The sequence below is a fragment of the Thermobia domestica genome, chromosome 3 (assembly GCF_964235325.1).
Source record: "Thermobia domestica chromosome 3, izTheDome1.hap1.1, whole genome shotgun sequence".
Taxonomy (NCBI): domain Eukaryota; kingdom Metazoa; phylum Arthropoda; class Insecta; order Zygentoma; family Lepismatidae; genus Thermobia; species Thermobia domestica.
Window position 1 is genome coordinate 154,036,473 of NC_137456.1, and position 21,202 is coordinate 154,057,674.

The 21,202-nt window shown below is 35.9% G+C and overlaps 1 long non-coding RNA gene across 1 annotated transcript in view; it reads left to right on the top strand.

Annotated features, from left to right (window-relative positions):
• The first annotated feature begins 1,408 nt into the window (after nt 1-1,408).
• The window catches only part of LOC145681536 (uncharacterized), a 50,075-nt gene continuing 30,281 nt past the window's right edge, over nt 1,409-21,202 (top strand). Inside the window, exons 1-2 of the long non-coding RNA XR_014130802.1 lie at nt 1,409-1,602; nt 5,757-6,005. This is a non-coding gene — a long non-coding RNA (uncharacterized LOC145681536). The remainder of the gene's footprint in view (nt 1,603-5,756; nt 6,006-21,202) is intronic.

Consider the following 21,202-nt stretch of genomic DNA (forward strand, 5'->3'; position numbering starts at 1 on the left):
CAAACCCATTACGAAAGTGAATGAAGTAATGAGTTTTTGGATGTTTTACTTCAACGTTTTATTTTGATTACATTGAGATGTGTAATGCATTATTATTTTTATGATGTTGTGAAAGATTATAATAAATACTTTTTCCTATTACATTCTTTATGAAGTAGGCTTCGCGCTACAGGCTTCCTGAACGCAACACTGTACGACAGCGGTGCCGCACTTCCACTTACTGTATGCTGTATCTTCATATAAGCGCGGGGAATTTAAAGATTGGGCTGCAACATGGCTCACCGCTTAACGCAGAGAATATGTTGAAATAAAAAAAAAAAAAAAAAAAAAAAATTAAAAATAAATACTCTACCAACTAAACCTTTTTTGTTAATAGTTTCAAATATTTGGAACACTAGACTTCCAAATTTTCGAACAGTGTTTTATACGTTTCTCTACCTACCATGGTAAAGGAGATCAGAGCGTCGTACATTTGTTTTAATTACACAAAAAGTATCAAGTGATGAAAATTGAATTTTTCACAACTTACAGTTAATGGATGCATCTACATATTGTACACAGGAAATTATTTCACGTGATCTCTTTTTGGAGATATAGTCCTATAAACATTGATCTACCAAAAAAGTACGAAAAAATACGCACTTTTTCATTAATTTTTAATTTTTTCTCACTACATAGTACAAAGAAAATTTTTATGTCTTAAGTATTGAAAAGACAACATTCCAGCAATTCCAACGAGATACGACAATGCAATATAAGTTTTGACTGAACTTCATGGCAGCACCACGAAGTCAGGGGCCTATCTTTATGAAATGGATAGTAGATGACTGTATTTCGATATTAAAGCAATTTTCGGTGCCACTACAGCTTACGAAAGATTTGGAACAACATATAGAGCAAATTGAACTTGTAATGCGCGGTCAACGCATCAATTCTGAACAGTGAGTCTCGAGCCTGCTCCTTCTTTATTTCCTTTACGCCTATGTATAAGTAAAGTATATACATTTTTAAGTATAGTAAACAAATAATAAAATGCATAGAATGCATATGTAGATTTCATACCGGTATTTCAAAATCTCTTTGTATGTCACCAAAAGACAATTATATTTACACGCTATATACGTACGTTTATTTAGTAAGCATTCTTTTCTTGGAACAGTTTTTAAACTTCTAATTTTACAGGAGACAGAAAACTGATTTAGTTATACACGAGCGAAACAATTAGAGGGAAACATCCATTTAAAATTATGACCGCATGTAATAGTGTAGTGTGTTCATTCAAGAATCAACAAGAGTTAAATAGCTGATATTTACGACTGACAGGTTCAATAAGATAACAAGAAGGGAACAAGTGAACTTTGACTTAGAAGATAAGTGCCTGCCAGCATCCACAAGAGCACAATTGCTTCACCGCCACCAGAACACGAATAGGAGAAACTTGAGACACAAACATGACAAAGGGTTATTAGGTACTGAAAAAGAAAGTTAAGTATCTGTGTCAGTGACGATTTACTTGCTTCGCTTTGATGTGCTCACTGGTAGTGGCGTCTTTGGAAAGCCAAGTGGCTCCAAAATAAGTTTCAGATCAATGAAGCTCTTAAGGTACCTATTTCTTTATTACCTACATTTGATTGTCTGAAATGTTTTAGATAAGGCGTGGTGCATCAGTTATCTAATGTGTTGGAATAGAGCACTCTGAAGCATTAAATTGATGATCGTGACACGACGTCCATAAGGGATTCGAGTCCCTCTGAAGAGCATGGTCGTATTTAACTGTCCTCGATGTTTTTGTGCTCAAATCCCTGTCAAGTACTGTACAATTCAACAGTAAAAAAAAAAAAAAAAAAAAAAAAAAAAAAAAAAAAAAGGTAGAATGCTTACCTCCGGTACAAGACGTAATTTATCTGAACCCAGTCCATATGGGTTAGATTATTGATACCCAGTAGACAGTAGTGTACGCAGGGATTTATTTTGGGGCAGGGGTCCAAACTCAATATGAGGGTATTTTATATTAAAATTCTTAAAATTTCCCCTAAAATTAGGCTAAATTTACACAAAAGTCTAAATTTCGGGGGGAAGGGTCCGGACCCCCATGACCCACCCCTTGCCAGAGAGTTATTTCAATTTTTGCAAGGGTAGGACGGAAGATTGTCCACCGATATAGGAGTTCCATGTTTTTCATTAGTTTCTTAAAAAAAGGTAAGTCAATAAGTATATATACTCTTGTTCTAGTAGTCTTTAGGTTGGCTATTGGTTTTCTGGATTCACATGCCGATAGATGGCCTTTGCTTGATGCAGGTTTCAATGTTGTGATCTTAGTTCGCTTTGGATTGTTGCGAAGTAAACAAGGTTGCGCTACTGTCCATTCGCACCACAGAACAACGTTTCTATATTATTATTATTATTATTATTATTATTATTATTATTATTATTATTATTATTATTATTATTATTATTATTATTATTATTATTATTATTATTATTATTATTGGTCTGAAGGTATAAAAGGCGCTGAAATCCATAGAACACTTTTAGCACAATATGGGGGTAATGTTCTACCACGACAAAGTGTTGGGACCTGGACAAAGCAGGCTTTTGAACTTTTAAATACTGTTGCCAAAGAGACTAGAAATAAGGTTTTTTGGTCTCGTTCTCGCAAGGGCGCTGATCCTGGGGGGCCGAGGGCCCCTCCAAAGCTCATGTGGCCCCCCTATTGTATTTATGAATATACCATATTTTTAATAATTTGAGTGCAATTTGTCTTAAAATCTTCATATATATATATATATATATATATATATATATATATATATATATATATACCTTCTGCATCTGAATGCCCCCCAAATTTACAGAGAAATCGACGCCCTGCGTTCTCGTAAATTTTTGTAGAAGCCTGTCTCGATTCTTGAATAATTGTTTCTCATCGAATCTCAATTCTGGGATAGAATTTTTCATGTTCTTTTGTAAATTCATTTACAAAATTTGTGACCTGATCTTTTTTCTTAATTTCACCTACAGGCAAAGTTGGCGTGGGTCAGTGAAAACTTGACCCACGACCCACTGACCCACCACCCACCGTGACCCACTCTGACCCACGACCCACCATGACCCACCACCCACCATGACCCACTCTGACCCACCATGACCCACCACCCACGGTGGCCCACTCTGACCCACCACCCATCAGGAACCACTCTTATCCACTTTGACCTACTCTGACTCACCAAAATCCATCGTCACCAACTCTGAACACGATCCACGGCCTCTTCTAAACTGACTAAGGAGTTTACACTTGTAATAAAACAAGACTGTGAAATTATCACTAACCGGAGTTTGAATTTCTAGTCAATCGCTCAAGCACCACTTTGTTACAATAACAGTGGATCTGACCTTTACGATATAAAATGGTAAAGTGTTTGTTAGTGAGGAAATTGAAACAGTTCGAGGTGGGGGGAAATTAGTGTGTGCCTAAAATATACTTGTACTAAGAGAGTATTCTTTCAAGTGTTAATTTCTGAACGCATTCCACAAGAAACTTCTATTCGCAGGAAAATACCCCTGTACAATATTTAAAAGATTATGGTTTCTCAGTTCACAATATTTTTCTCACAAAAGACTTGAAAAATCAGTTGTTCATAGGGTATAAAGGTGCTCGGTTACCCTCTGTGAGAGCATCTCCATAAAGTATGCTCATAATTGTAATTTGTGTAATCACTAAAACACCATGTTAAATTTAAGTTACAAATATGCATAATTGCAATTATTATGAATATTTATTCAAAGTAGTTTACCTAAAGCAAAGAAGAGACTTACTAAAAATTAGGTACAAAATTGAATAACACAAATAAGCCATTAGTAATACAAGTATACATTTTCCGTAACACGTAATTTTCCACCTTAAAACAAATCTGAAATCGGATTTATTTCCAGTTGGTAACTTTTTGGCGGTAAATCATCCGCAGTGGAATGATGTCCATCCTTCAGCCAAGAAATAAATAACTGGTCTACTTTGAGCTTGTCTAGCGGTGGGAAATTAACATTGATGAACAACAAGTTAGACAATGTTTGAGCACTTTTGCGGTATGTTGTGCAATGACTTGAATATCTTTAAACATTAATAAATGCTCTTCAAGAGCTTCTTCGTGGCTAAGCGGGTAGCGTACTCGACTTTGGCGTGAGAGACTCGGGTTCAATTCCTCATGTCTTTCGGATTCCACGTTAATCAGTAGGTCCCGTCTAATATAGCCTTGCTGCTAAACCCAAAATCAACTCAAATACTCTTCATTGTGTTCGTGCAATCACTTTATTCATTTACTACTATGAACCATACAACAGTAAAACAATGTTTGAGATCTAAAACTTGGGTGAAGTAGTGTTGCTTAATAGAAACCAGAAATATCTCGTGTCATCTCGGTTGTAATCTCCGAAACGATTCGAGGATTGTCTTGTCTTGAATTTAATGAGAAATTTCTCCCCTCGTAGGCAACACTGCTTTTAAATCCATTGGTAAGCAGTTCATTATGGTAAAACATTTGTCCAGTGTTGTGCTCAAAATCTTCTATTATATAGATTGCAGTTCCTGGTACTACATCTTCAGAGCACAAAAAGTAGGATTATTGGACGTTGTTCTGTGGTTCAAACGGATAGTGGCGCAGTCATACTTACTTCGCAACAACGCAAATCGAACTGAAGTGATAAAACGCTGAAACTTGCAACAAGTGCAGATACAGGGGCGGAACCAGGACGGACTTCTGGTTGGGGGCGGTGGGTTGTAATTCTGCTACTTAGAGCTACTTTAAAGAGCTCCAAACTTTGGGGTGGGTTTTATTTAAATACAAATTAAGAAAGTTTCCTTTTCTGGAGGGGGAGATCACCCCGATCGCCCCCTGGATCCGCCCCTGTGCAGATACAGGGTCGTCTATCGGTTTGTTAGCGCAGAAGACCGTACAGCTAATCTACAGACGATTAAAAACAAGTGCACATACTTATTGATTTAACCTCGTATATAATTTATTAAAAAGCATGTTTCGTAAACTTGAGAGCGCAACTTGACCCTGCTCTACCCTACTCCTGATGATAGCATGTGTCCGAGAGTTTTTTTCATGTTTCTCTTGTTTCTTCTACTTTCTTTACTTCATCGTTCTTCATTTGCATTTATAATCCCTCTAATTTACTTTACAGAGCATAACTAAGAGACGTTAAACTTCAAATTCATTTTGAAATATTTTAGAATTAGTTCCAAAATTTTTTGAAAGCTTATGAACCACATATTCAGAACATTTTTTACATGCGTTTCTCATTTGCCATCTGTTTAAAAAGAAAGGAAAAGAAAGAAATATCAACGAAAGTTTTGAAAATCTAAAGAAAGCCGATTTCATTGATAAGTCGTTGTTGTAACACTGTCAATAAGTTACGAACTTGAAACGAATGCACATAATTTGTCAGAAATTACGTTACAGATCCAAAAGTTATACATGTCTACTAAATGCAAAGGGCGGGAAACATTTGTATCGTAATAAGTTAAATGCTGCAATATCATTGAATGTACTGTACCTACGTGCACAGATTATGAGCCACTTGTCTTTTATGAAGAAAAAGGAGACTTCCTAATATACATACAAGAAGTGCTGAAAAGCTCTTGGCTTTGCCCCCTACCGTCCACATAAAACTTTGCATATATAGGTTAATATGACAACTTAGTATGTAATAGTGAAAATATAGTTTCTTATAATTAATGTAACACTTTTTTTCAGGCTTAAGGTAGTGATGATTGAAGCAAGTTTTACAGCTATGGAGTGTCGGAACGTCACGAAGGTTTCGTTTCTCTAGGAAAAATCTGCAAGGGACGTCAATACTGATATACCGCAAACATTTAGATAGCAGTGTCTTTCCTACAGCACCTTCAGAATCTCGATAACTCGAATCAAGGCTGGCCATTGTCTCGATAAGATCATGATAAGAAACGAGTTGAAGCTTCTAAGGCAGTTTTGGACCATTTTGAGGTAGGTGCTCATTAGTGGAACTAATAGAACAGACTGGTTGGTAAGAGCAAAAGTGATGTAAACAATAACAAATAAAGATGCAAACGTATACATGTATAATCATATAAAATAATAGGAAAGGAACAAAAAATGAATTGAAAAATATAAGTTTATAATTAAGGAATAAATAAAATACTCCCTGCACAGGCCCGTAGCCAATCCAAAATTTTTTAGGGGGGCCGACCCCTTAGATCCCCCTGGATACGGGCCTCTCCATGCATTCCGAAATATAGTATAGAAATTATTATATACCCCTATATTGAGTTAATTTATTGCACATGCATTGTTGATAACTGGCTTGATGAGACTTATTGGTAGTAGGGGCCGCGGTGGCTCAGTGGTAGAGCGTTCACCTCTGGTGCTTGGGGTCCCGGGTTCGCTCCCAGCCCCCGCCAAGTGAACTTTGTGGTGGACAAACACCGGTCACGTGGGTTTTCTCGGAGTTCTCCCGTTTCCTCCCACTTTCTTCATTCCACCATTTCATTCATCACTCATTATCACCGTCTCCTTTAGCCTAACCGGCATAATCGTGGGACGTAAAACTGAAAGATTTCATTTCATATTTTATTGGTAGTATTAACAGTGGCGGGTCTTAAAGTAAAAACTGGGGGAGGGGGCAGCCAGAACACAGACTATGATTGATATATCATGAGTTTACTATACACGTAAACGTGAATATAAACTTTCAAAAAATATATAAATAATAGCTTAAATTATTTTTGTCACTCAAAAAACTGGGAGGTCCTAGGCCCCGGGTTGGATGCACCACTGAGCATTAGATCTGTCCTTCATCGTAGCAGGTGTTCACCAGTAACAGAGCGTTGTGAGATACCACATCAAAATATTCTTGAAGCAGATTGAGGAGGTAAATCAACTGGATACATGTAGTGAGACTCTCAGTAGAAGCTTGGACTACATCGTTCCATGCAAATGTGAATAGAAAGTCTAAAACACGAAAGGGGTCAGCTGAGTACAGTAATGTTATTCTGCAATTCCTGCTCTTCCACAAGAAAGAAGATGCTCTAAAGTAGGGTACTACTAAGGCTCAGTTCAGGTGGCATATCTTTTATTATTTGGCAAATTTGATATCGTAATAAGATTCAGTACGATCAAGGGATGTTATGTATTAACGATTGATCCCAGAAAAAGGAAAAATGCCGTCATGAGAACAAAGACATTCAACTGAACTGAGCAAAATCAAAGACACAATAAAAACATGGGACAATTTGATCTTGGTGCTATTAAAATGTGCTACATAGTATGCTATCAAAATGTCACCAACCAATCTGCTTCGGTATTTCAAATGAAGAAAACTATCTGAAAAGTATCATCCGCAGGGGAGCCGTATTTAGCGAATGATAACTGTAGCAAACATGCAGCCGGAATGGGCTTAATTATATCTTTATTTTAAAATAATGTTATTATTAAGAAACTAGCATTTTTAAATTGAAAACAGTAAACATTTGGACAGTGTTGTGATTTTAGAATAGACAAGCTATTTAAGGAAAACAACCAGCCTAAATTTAGAAACAAGCACACGGATGTCACACAAAAACATACTTTTATCAGTTTAAAATTAAATATTTAACGGAGTAAACACGGATGCTCATTAATATAAAAAACTAAGTTTTAAAAAGTTTACTCGTTCATTTTGTTTATTTTTTAAAGAGTGTATGTTGCTTACTTTGTGCCGTGTATTTGTCAAGTGAACCCGATGCCTAGCCCTGGTGATGTACTTATTAGCACCCGAAGTTAAAGAAGGTGAGCCGGCACGTGTTTAAGTTTTAAGAGATGTTAGTACTAGACGACCTCCAAGGGGTACTTTTAACTTACAAGTCCAGAATCGTAGAGGGAGACAACAAGGACAGTCGTTAGCGAGAACGAACCAAGGACCATAACGAGCCGCACCGAGCAGCGAGTGAAATTAAGACTGCGAGGCAGCGCCAAATAAGAAGAGAAAAGATTTCCGGTGGGTTTGAACCAAGGACTTTTACAGTTAATTTTAAGTTTTTTTAATAAGTAGTAGTGCGTTGTTAACGATCAATTAAAGTAACATTAAGCCTTTGGTGCCTGTGAACATTAGCAAGCAGCAGGGGCGGATCCAAGGGGGGATCGGGACGATCGCCCTCCCGAAAAGGAAACTTTCTTATTTTATATGTATAAATAAAACCCATCCCAAAGTTTGGAGCCCTTAAAAATAGCAGTATGATAACCCCCCGCCCCCCCGGAAGTCGGTCCTGGATCCCCCCCCTGGCAAGCAGTACACGTGAGTAAGCAACCATATTTTAAATGTTTTTAAAGAGGTTTATTTGAGAAAAAAGAAAGCTAATATTTTATTTAACACATAGCCTTGCATTGGCATGTTTATATTTTAATAGTTTTATTTGGTTAGCCTTTAGCTAACGAGACAACCGATCAAAACAGAGACCAGTGATTTATCCAGAATTTTGAACTTAGATAGGTGTTAAAAAAATCTTGGGGGTGCAATCTTGCTATAAGGTAGTATACTATTATCGTCTTTTTAATTAGCGTTTTTTTAAAATACAAACTTTAAAATTCCTTGATGCAATGGACGATTGCATTGGATTTCCTTCCTCGGGCAGAGCCAATTAGCGTCGATTTTCTCATGCTTGGTGTGACGTAGAAATGAAATCGTTGGCAATCGATTGATCAAACGTTGTTGTGACGATCATAGTCCTGTAAAGGTTGATTTCCATTCAATCTTGCGTTGCGTGCTTTGCTTGAAAATTTATCTTGTCGAAAGTAAGTTGTTTTATTCAATTGGTACATAAAAGCAAGAATTAAAAATCTTCTAAAACCAAAGTAGCAAGATTTTTAATCGTGTCTTCCTGTTCTGCCTAAAGACTCTCCAGCACTTTGTAGAAAATAGTTTAAATGATCTTATCCTTAGGCAGAACGGAAATTCCCGTTCTGTTTAATCTTTTGAGACGAGGAATTCTGTCCAGGGAGGGATTTCTTCAAGAGAATTATTCTTTAGTAATTGTAACATTCTGAAAGAAGAATAACTATTTATTTAAGTTTTATCATATTTTTTTTATGTTATTCTACTTGTTCTTCTCGAAAAAATGAATAGATACAGTTCTGTTATTAACAGTGTTATTCACATCTATTTCAGTAAAAATGAATGTAATTTAAAAAAAAGAAGTTACCTTCAGAGAAATGGAAAATTGATTGACTCAGTTGCAAGAAAATCGTTTGACATTGTAGCTGAAACGAAGGTAAAACAAACTTACTTTGGTCTAGTATCAAGTCATTTCACAACAAAATTTTATTCAGTTTTCCAGTAGTTCACCTCCAACATGCTAAGGCTCGCAGTCAGAGACGGCTTTAGGCAGCGGCGTAGTTAAGGAGGGGATAAAGGGGGATCCTCCCCCCCAAAGTTACCAATCTCTTGACAAGTTGGCAAATTAAAATACATATTGGCAATTTGAAGAATGCCGTTTTGTTCAATTGACTTATTCAGTTTAACATTTTCTTAGGTACCCAGTTGCTGCAAATTATTATCAGTTCTCGTATAGACTTGGCATAAGTTTTGTGTAGTTTCCAATCTTGAAATAAATTGATATATTCGTTTAAAGTTCCTTTACTTGTTGCAAGTGATTACACTTCACTTTTGTTCATTTGATATTCATAAACATTTTGAAGAATCTTTAATAAAAATCGGAAATTGTACCACTGACAAAAACAGAATAGAGTTGGCATGCAAAGACAGACAGAAGAGGCGTTTCGGTGGCAAGTAGAGCATTGACGCAAAAGCATTACAAGAGCGTATACAAGGCAAAAGGTAGTGACTCACAGAATTGATATTATTAAAACAATAACAAGGCAGTGATTGGTTAGTATTAAGCCTGCCATACGTCCTGTAAAAAAACAGGACAGTCCCGATTTTGGGCCCGAGAATCCCGCGTTCCAATAAATTTAGTCGGGACAGGCAAATGTCCTATATTTTAATTCCATCCTATTTCTGCTATCAATATAAGCTTATTCGAAAAGTAAAAAAGCAAAAATTCTGACATTGGCTGGGATAATTCGAATGAACAATAAAGTGTAGCATGTAACAGTTTTGATCAAGTTATCACAATACCCTGTCCGACTTGATAGCGAGCGAAATTTGTAACACTGCTTTTTCCATTGTACCGGTGGAAACTCGGACACTTTCCAACATAAAAAAAAGGTAAAATGGCTTTGAGTGTTTCTACCAAGGATCTTATAAAATAGAGGACAAAATCTTGAAGCCATACGTCACAATTTCGCCACCCCTACTCTGCCCACTCCGCCCAATAGGATCGCAATGTTTTGAGCCAACAATCATGGCGGAAACGAAAGTAGCCAATCAGATGATGGCGGAAACGAGAGTAGCCAATCAGACGTGCCGATGCTCGGTTGTTTTTTGGTTTCATAGATTTAATAGGATGAAGATACATATGGACAGATCCTCTATTTATAACATCCTTGGTTTCTACATGTACAAGCACAGGAAAGATGAGTGTCTTTTTTTTTTTTTTTTTTTTCAGAGAGACGTTAAATAAAGTAAAAGGAATTATAATATTTTTGAGAGGTTATGGGCACAGAATTGTTTGGTCCAGGGCTTAGAAATATGTAAATCTGGCCCTGACAATTATACACGACACAAGGAGAAAAATCAACTTTTCATCAGATTAAACTGACAAACGTAATTTTGGCAAATACTACCACGTAAATAAATATTGCTAAACGCGCGAAGAATATTGAATGTAAATTGTATCACTGATTTAAACCGTTTGCATATTGTTTTTCTGTAAAGCATTTTTATAAGACATTATCTTAAGATTTAAGGCTTTTTTTTTTTTTTAGTTGGATTGTAAACATCTTCAGTCCGTAAAGTTAGTTGCAGGGAACGACGAGAGAAAAGTCTCCGCCTATTATACTGTTGAACTTCAGCCTATTATACTGTTGAAAAAATAAATGTCGGCTAGGCTAAAGGAGACGGTGATGATAAGAAATGAATGAAAAAAGTGGGAGGAAACGGGAGAACCCGAGAAACCCACGCACACGGTGTTTTTCCACTACAAAGCTCACTTGAAGTGAGCTGGGATCGAACCAAGGACCCCATGCACCAGAAGTAAACGCTATACCACTGTGCCACCGCGGCCTATTATACTGTCATTCATAACCAGAGGTACAGTTTATTGGATTGTGTTGGAAAGTTTGGGGGGAAGGGGATCTAAGATGTCCCGTATTCCCACCAAGAAAACATGGCAAGTTTATTAGTATAAACTTTTTACTATGTATAGTATGTAAATTTGACAAATTTAAGTTTTTTTTCTAATAGTAAAATTTCAAAGGCAAGTAAATTTTGACACCAGAGTGAATATACTTTGTATTGTGTAACCGTGTATGCTTTGTGTATGAATAAACCTTTCGCTTTGAAACAAAGGTACTCATATTAATACAGAGGACAAGAATAACTTATTTCAGTTCTGTTTTGCAGTAAGACTTTCTATTTACAGGGCTTTTCGAGTAGGGAGAACTGAACAAAAGTGTGTTTTGGGAATGGCATCATCAGTACCTTGCATAACGGAGGGCGATAGCCCCGGGCGCCGAAGAAAGGGGGCGCAAAATTGGGGAGAAAAATGAAAAAGAGAATGAAAGAAAAAGAGAGAAAGGAAAAATTACTTGGAATATTACTAGTATGTAGGCTTACTTAAATCCTTTTTCTGCTTCAGGAAGTGGTCCTATAATGTTTCTCATATTAGAAAATATATGTGCACATATATAAAATGAAAGGAGAAAAATTATAAAAGGTGTTAAAAATCAAGGAAAAGCAGGGTTTATTTTTGAAATTTTTTTAACGCTTCGCGCCAACCATGGTGGCGCTTCGCGGATAACCTGTCGCGCTAACTCATATGTACGAGGCCGACGTCGTATACTCTCGCCCTGGGTGCTGATTTTCCATGGCACGGCACAGGGGGGCACAGTAGGTGTCTGGAAATGTAGTTCGATGGACGAAAGCTACGAGCTTGACTCGTACAATGGATGAGTCAAGTCATCCTGTCGCTTCCGCTATGAGCCTAAGTGCATGATTCCAAAAGTTACATTTTGGGAGGCCAAACAATACGTCTGTTGGGTGAAAAAATAGACCGGTGTGTGTTTCACTTCATTTTCATACAAATGTGTTGCCTATAATGCCTTTCCTACTTTATTTTTAATGAAGTAGTTGCTTCTTTCGGAAAGTAAAACAAAATTGCAATTTTTCCTTTCTTTATAGTATTTATAAGTAACCATTGTATGTTACTTATGTAGCTCATGGAGGAGCAAGCAAGGCACGTGCCCCGGGCTTGTGGTTGGAAAGGCGCCTAAAAGGGAGGTTTTATATTTGTATTTTTCTTGCCGGTATTTAATACTTTTCATCAGAGTGCGAAATTATGAAATCGAAGTGGGAGGAGACTGGAGGACAGAAGAGAAGAAAACTGCGCATTTCTGGTGAGGATTGACTGGCGCAGATTAACTAAACTAGCCATAAGTTGTCAAATTAACAGTTCTGCATCGTGGGAAATGATAATGATTCTGAGTTGAGGTGTGAAATTTTACTCGGAACCGGGGGCTGTTCGTATTCGTATCTCAGATGGGGCACGGAATGGGACGAATTTGAAAATAAGGTTGCTGTAAAGTTTTCCGCAGGGTTGGTAAAAGTGAGACTAAGATTTTCTAAACACTTGGCATTTCTTTTTTTCTTTCTTTTCTTTTTTTTTTTTTTTTTTTTTACCAAGACGGCATTTCTTTAATCAAGACTTGGCAATTTCAAGTTTCAAGCCCCCCCAATCTTGTAATGCTCGCTACGCCGCTGGCTTTATGATTTTAATTTTGAGTAGGCCCGCTCCCTCGCGTATGGATACATATGCACATTTGATTGATTAATGACAATAGGAAATTACTTTTACAGTAGTGGTTGATACTGCTTTTTAAATAATTATTTACCATTAATGTAAAAAGTGGAAAATATATATTTACTCTTTATTGTATCTTTTAGTGTTTATATATTTTTCAGAATTTTAAGGTAAGCCCGTGCCTATCCGGCCTACCCGTTAACATCGTCACTGCTTGCAGTACGTAAAAGGTGTCACAGTTCACATTCTCAAGACAAGTTTGGCCATATATTAAGCAAATAATGCAAAAGGATGCATAAGATAGCCTTTATCCCCGATTATCTGACCTTTTGATTTGATTGAAACCAGGGGTGCCCACAGAGGGGGGCTATGACGCAAACTGCGTCATTGAAATATTTGGGGGGATAAAAATCTATATAAATATGATTGAGGAGGTGTAAAAATTAATCGAAAAGAAGATTTTTCATGGAAGAACACCTACGGATAGACAATTGGGGGGGCGTCATGGACATAAGGGGGGGCATCACTGTTGAAACTACAAAAATGCATACAAGTTTTTCAATATCGATATTGATATTTTGTATTGCTGCTATTTACATTGACAATATAAATATGAAAATACAAGTATATATGATACTATTGCATATAGTATAGAATTATGTATATAAGACAAATCAGCTAATAAGGTGATTCTCAAAAAGGAGTTGTGATGTAGAACACTAATATTCTTTCTTAAGAGCAACCTTATGCATCCTTTTGCATTTTTTTTTTTTTTTTTTTTTACCTAATATATGACCAAACATGTCTTAAGGATGTGAACTGTGGCACCTTTTACGTATTGCGACTCAGAATGTTAGAGATAAACTACTGAAAAATTGAATAAAATCTTGATGTGAAATAATTTGTATACCGAATTAAGTTTATTTTATGTTCGTTTCAGTTACAAGGTCACAGGTCACCTTGAGAACCCATTTGACATGATGAGGTACGGACATTGTTTTCAGTGTATTCAAATGGGTTCTCAAGATGACCTGGGACCTTGATCTGACCGTAACCTCTGACCTTGACACTTGATTGACGCATATTTGGTCGGCCTGCGACATAGACTCATACAATACAACTTTTTTTTTTTTATCACTTCCATTTACGTTTTTTCATGCTCTTTCAGAATTTACCATTGCAGTCCCATAACGAAAAAAATCGAAATTTGACCTTTGACCCTATATCTCTTTAATCTTTAGTACAGCGGGGGACACTTCTAAATGGTACAGCCATATGGAGATTTACGGCTAAGGTGTACCATTTAGAAGTGTCCCCCGCTGTACAAGTGACATGCTTCTATGGTGAAACCAAACTTATGTCCGTCGTCTAAAGTTACACCAAATTTCACGGCTTTACCTCATACCACTTTTGCACAATGAACAAATGAAATTGACACACGAATTAATCAACCCTCTTTATATATATATATATATATATATATATATATAGCAAAGTTTCGGAGCTAAAAGTAACGCGTTATTTGCGTTACTTTTGAAATAGGGTAGCAGTTACTTTTATGGGGCAAGTAACGCGCTACATTTTAAGGGAAAGTAAAGTAACTTGTAACGCATTACAATTTTACAAGTAACTTACCCAACACTGACTTTTCTCATGTGGACCCACGGTTAATTGGTACTGGGACTATTTCCATAGTTTTAAAGAGCAAGTCACAAGTTAAATTTGCCTGATTGCTTTGTACACACCAGACTGTATTGTATTCGACACCAACTTGATCTTCCAATATCTCTCATAGAAATAACACACAATTATTATCATATGGTAATTCTGAGTATTTCAACCTCATTTATGTTAAATGTAACTACCGACAGCATTCTATGTTGGAGAAACTCTAACTCTTCTTTTGATCTCCATCAACGATTACCGATACTCTGTAGCTCTCAAATTCTCAACCTATCTGTCCTAGAACACACAGTACATTATAACAATTTATAGAACCACTCCGCTTAATCTTCAAAACTTTTGCTTCTCTTTCAGAAAAAGGTAAGACAATTTGCATCACCAGTCTATCTGCGAACCCCACACCTGATCTTAATCATTTTCCGTTATTTTTTGTTACCTTCATCAATTTCCTTTTTTTATTTTTTAATATTTTTCTACATACTTTTCATTCGGTATTATCTCTTTGTTGTCATTTCTCTTTTGATTATTATTCATAATTTCTTGTTTGTATTTTTCATTAATTCATATTTTATATTTTATAACACACTATTTTTATTTATTTATTTATTTATTTATTATTATTATTTTTTTTGCATAATTATAAGAATATAAATCCCCTATTCAGTTTCGAGGATAAGTTAGAAATTATCCACATTTTCGACATAAGTCTCTTTAACCCTTTCACAGAGGAAGTCGACTTTTGTCGATAGAAACCAAATTTCCTTAACATGCGAATGTCGACTATAGTCGACAGGTTAAAATTTGTTTGTCCGTATCTTGGCTTTGTCGAGAATAGTCGCCAAAGTTGTACCGTTCAATTTTTTGTGTTTTATTGTTTTCGATAAACAATAGAAATCTCACAGAAAAACTTTGGCGACTATAGTTAACTAAAACAAAACCAAGATACAGACAAATTTTAACACGTCGACTATAATCGACATTCGCAGGTTAGGGAAATTTCTTTCCGTCGCCTTCCACAGTGAAAGGGTTAAATTGTGCGCAGAGTTCTTTCGCTTGAATGTGAGTTAAGGGTTAAAATTCACGAGAGAACAGAAATTTTAAAAAGAGGCCATACAAACGTAACACAAGGTGTATAAACGCCAACAACTAACTCTACTGCTACAATAACGATGTTTTGAGCAGAATAGTCACAAGAATATGAGTTCTCATACTGAGTTAGAATCCAAAGCGTTTGTTTCAAAGCGGAAGTACCCAGGATAACTAATGAAAAAAGCAATTTAAGGCTCAAACTTCCGCGATAAAGATGTTGCTAACCGTAATTGGGGATTCAAAGGGCCTATACTAGAAGAAATCTGCAAAAGGGGCGTACAATTAACAGTCCAAGAGGCAGTAATTTGTTTGTCAAGCCAAAAATTCGCACCAATGGCAAGACCTACTGTTGAACAAAGTACTTTTTTGTCACATGATCACTGCCAGTGGAGTTGTTATGTTTTCTTTCAATAGAAAAAAGGCAAATAGAGCAATTAAGATCAAAAACTTGTAACATTATCACAAAAGAGTAACATTATAACATGTGAAGACAATGTGCACAATATGAAGAGAGTTATGGTGAAAGTGTGAATACTATTTGACTTCTTTTCGGCATTATTTCTTCTCTTGCCTATACTCTTACTGATTAACCTGGCCCCTTTAATCTTATCTTTCTCCAATAAACTAATTCTACTTTCAACCTGGCAACACTATAAGCTTACAGTGCTTTTCAACATGATTGGACGATACACAGTTAGTTTTCAGTTCTTTGCCTTACTTTTTCTTTTGTAATTCTGTCTTTTCCTCTACTTAAAGGCACGGTTACCAAACATGCTTGTATTGTAAATTGTGAATGTAATGTGATAATGTTTATTGTATTCAGTAAGAAATGTGAACAGAAATTCACTGGAAAACTAAGTAAAGACACTTATTTTTCTAGATTGGATCAATCGCAACCACAGGAGTGAATGAATGGAAAATAAGGTCTGGCCAGTATGTTTTTTTGATTTTCTAGAAATCCACTGAAGCTCACAGTATTTCTGGTCATTTAGGATTACAATTAAACGTGATAATAAATTATATTTAGGAGTCACAACCAAATTATTACCACACCTTCCCTTCTTTCTTAGTTGATCAAGTACCGCTCTTTTACGAAAGTGCAATAAACATTGACGTAATCAGCGTACCCGCTTTCGTTATGAGAGACCCAAGCTCGAATTCCTTAAGAAAACAAGCGATTCAGAGCTCACTTTAGAAACATTTTTAAAATCAAGAAAATCCACAATAAATAAATAAATCGATTATATTTGATGATTTTTTCACCTTCATTGCCTGGTAATTTGAAATTTCAGAGCGAATGCCTCTTCTTTTACAGCAGGCTCCCTACCTTTGTTTCAGAAACAAAAATTTTTGGTGTCCTTGTGGTCTAATATTCTTCCCGTCAATTAGAAACTAATATGAAACTACTGGTTCATAAATAAGAAAGGTTAAGACTATGATGATTAAGATTGCACTTAAATGAGGATCGAATAATGAACTGCTTTTCACTATAGTCGTATCAGTGAGTAATATGGTATCAGTGTTTATTAAGATTTCCATTATTTAAATTTAACTTTGTCTCTTTCATAAGAATATGTGGAGCTTCGAACACAAACCTTTTTACTAGTGTGTTGTGCAAACTGCATGTTCAACATTCAATTTCTAACAAATTTCCAGATAAATCAGAGATTCTTTGTTAGGGGTCTTTAAAATTTGTATGGTGTCCTTTTATCTTGGAGAAAATGAGCATTTTGGTCATTCCATATGATAAAAATTACGAGTTAATTTTACATGTTTTATCAGATTCTATGGTAATATTGCAGCCCCGAAAAACTTCTGAAGAAAATTAGAACAAGAAATAACTCATAAATCAGATTGGAACTTTCCCCTAGGTTTGTCTCTTGTGCTACAATCAGAAGTGAAAATGAGGAGGGACGCGAGGGAACGGAGTCCCCTGAGTTTAAGTTCAAGGAAAATGGAAGAAAAAGTGATTAGAATTACGCAAAGATATGAAGACAGAAAGGACTTTACATGTTTTCTTTGTTTCGTACCTTATTAGAACATAATTCCCTAATCAGAGGTCAGCAAACTTATTTTGTAGGCCCAGATTGTAAATAACTGGCACAGGTAAGTGGCACCAAACACTAAAAATGAATCTCGCGTGCCAGATAAAAAATAAAAATAAAAAAAGGGATGTACTTCCCCTATCCTCTTTTTGTCCGGTTGGGTAGTTTGCCGACCTCTGCACTAGATCTTAATGTTGAGATTTCATGAATATAATATGCGTGTATTTTTTAAACATTTATATTCAAGAGAATTTCAGATAGTATATTGCGGTAATCATTAATCTTGATTTTGTTTAGTTGTTATTTCTTCTGTATCAAACGCTGGCGATTTTAAAAAGGTTGCCCACGACAGTTTGCATGCTCTCCTACCTTCCTAGAATCGTGGTATTGTGAAGCATCCTTAACAGACTGTATGTATTAATGACAATTAATTTAGTTCTGAAAATCCATTTCTGCTCCTGGTTACAATAAAATATTTATATTTAAAGACAATGTAGCAATTTAATTCAATTCATTTATTCTGTTCGATGTATTTTGTACATAATGATACAAGATACGAAGCACGTCAATGTATTACATACAGCAAAATTGCTTCATGTAAGGTCATTTAAATCTAACAACATGAATTCATCTACAGTATAAAATGAACCTCTTAATAATATATTTTGCATAACTTTTTTATATTTCGTATCTCTTCTATCTCAGTTGAAAGATGAGACAAAATATGTTAATTCCTTTAACTATAATATATTATGAGAAGTTAGAGGATTTCGGTCTGATTACAACAAGATCATCTTTAATTTTTGTATTATAGTCTGTCTATCAAAATTCTTTTGAAATTTATTTGTGTTCCTTAATTGTTGGTAGTACTTCGTACACGAATATGTATTGTCAACCCAGCCACTCAGTGCCTAGTTGGGGATGCAATTTTGAGTGCAACTGGATGCCTTCCACTCACCATCTAAAATGAGTGGGATAAAACTAATATTCATTTGCGAGAGGTTTCTTAATGGGGATAAAAACAAATAAGAATACGTTAACTTCATTAATTTGATATCACTGTATTTCTCAGAATTAAGAGTTTACTGTAAGATTTCGTAAAGCATTTAATGACGGATATTAGGAACGATTTGCCAGACGAGTATAACAACGGTCGAGTATTGAGCCTTTGAGCCCTGAGTCGGTGTAACACATACCTGGAAATCTGGTGTTGTTCCAACGATGATCTGGCGTCGAACCTGGCTCCTCTATGATGATACTCCTGATTGCTGGACTACGAGGACGAGCATTGAGGTATGAATCCTCTCAATAGCTTCTCTGGACGTGACGTTCTGCGTTGTTAAAATAATGTAGTTTTACGCTGTATTTCCGTTCGCTGTCATCTGGCTGTCTGGCGACTTTAAACGTAGTTTACCAAGAACTCGATTTAAACGGTATTCAAAGTCTGATCTCTAAGACTCGATCACTGAGACTCGATCTCGAAGACTTGATCTCTAGGACTTGATCCAAAACTCGACCCTAAAGACTTGATCAACTGTCCCGCAAGGACTCGATCCTGAACCTCTCTCATCCTCTGGTTTTGTTGAGCTGGGTCCAACCTCCGTCGTCTGCTTGTCGTCTGCTTGTCGTCTGCTTGTGACACGTGCGACCCCTTTTCACATGGAAAGACAAATTCCTTCTATGTGTCAAGACTCAAAAACTGCAACTCTCGACACACTCTGATTTCTCGATTCTAAGCAATTTCCGCATATCCGTGATTTCGTGAAATTCGTGAAATCTTACAGATTCTCTTTGTACAATTTATAGAATCTGGCTAATGCAAGAATAGACGCATTGTCTACATTTCCTTCCTACATTGCCAGACTCTCAACGAAGACATTCTTATTCACATTTATTTACAACAGACTGCTGACACTGGAATTAACAACATTGTGCAGCTTGCATTATATTTCATACACAACATTTAATTACCTTAACCTTAATATATGGCTTTTATAACGTAAACATTAAAACAAAATTGAAAATATACAAAATAATCAACTCGAAAAACGAGTGTTGCCACATGGCCCCCCTCAAAATCTTGGTTGCTTCGCAAACCAAAGTAGACCTCGTAAGAGGGCGATTTTCCATGAACACCCTGTACAACATACAAAATAAATTAGTAGTAAACGATAAATGTAAATTTGAAATTAAATAAAACATGTATAATTGTGCAAAATAATAATATAAACAATAATTGATATTCCTTCACCTAAACTATTAATAATATATATATATTTCAATCTTTAATCATTTACTTAATTCATATAATTATAGAATACAAAACTTCAAAATGTAACTGGCAAAGTATATGCTCACGACATCTAGTGAGTTTTCAATGAATTACTTGCTCATCACATTTGCACAAGAGTGCTTGTGCAAAATTATATATATGTTCATTTACAAGTACTCTTGGTTAATCTTCCTTCGCAACAGCCCTTTTATGGTTTCATGTTACAAAAATTTCCACTACTCTCTCTGTCCATACGTGCCAACTGACGTATTTATTGGCCGTATTAGTACTGGTTAATCATCATCTGTTTCCACTGGTATCAGATTGGAAATCTAAGAACAAAAACTCTTAACATATTATTAAAACATAGTAAGTTGATATTTTTCCGTAGCACTAAAAAACTGAAAATATAATTGTTTTATTTTCATCCTAAAATTTAATCACTGATATTTTAGAGTTGACGGACATAAAATCTTGCTGTAGGGCGTTGGCTATGCTGCTGAAAGTTCCAACTTGGTAACTGCTGGTTCATCATTTTTCGACCAAGGTTAATCTTACATCCGCTCCAGCAATTTCTGTTTGCGCGTCACTCTTGTACGGATAACACTGGATGTTAATATTCACTACCAAATATTTTGTTATTTGTTTTAAAACACTGTGTTTTATAGCACAATTACATCGCATGGATAAAAAACTCACTTTTCATGTTTTTCGGGCACTCGGTTTTTCCGTGTTTGTCGGAATTTTCGAGAAAAACGTCGGTTTTCGTGGTTTCATAGTGTCCCATTAATGTATTAGTGTGTTTCTCATCTTCTGTAGTGATGTGGTACAAGTGTGTGTTTTCCCACTCAGTTTCAGTGCTCTCACTACAACCTGCTTTACTACGATCTGGCAAATTATTACGAATAGTGATATCAGTGCTTTGTGGCATAGTTTTGAGTGTTGATTTGCTCTTATTTAAAATTGTGGCGTAGAGTGGTGAAACTTGTGAAAGTGCGTAAGTCTCAGACTCATCTCTACCACTTACTTCTAAACCTATGTTTGATCTTACATTATTTTTACTATTTCTTACACTATTTTCGTATTTTCTCTCTAACCTATTTAATCTTATCAAAATATAACACGTGATAATTACTATTACAACTAATACACTTCCTAAAACTAACGCTGATATTAATAATA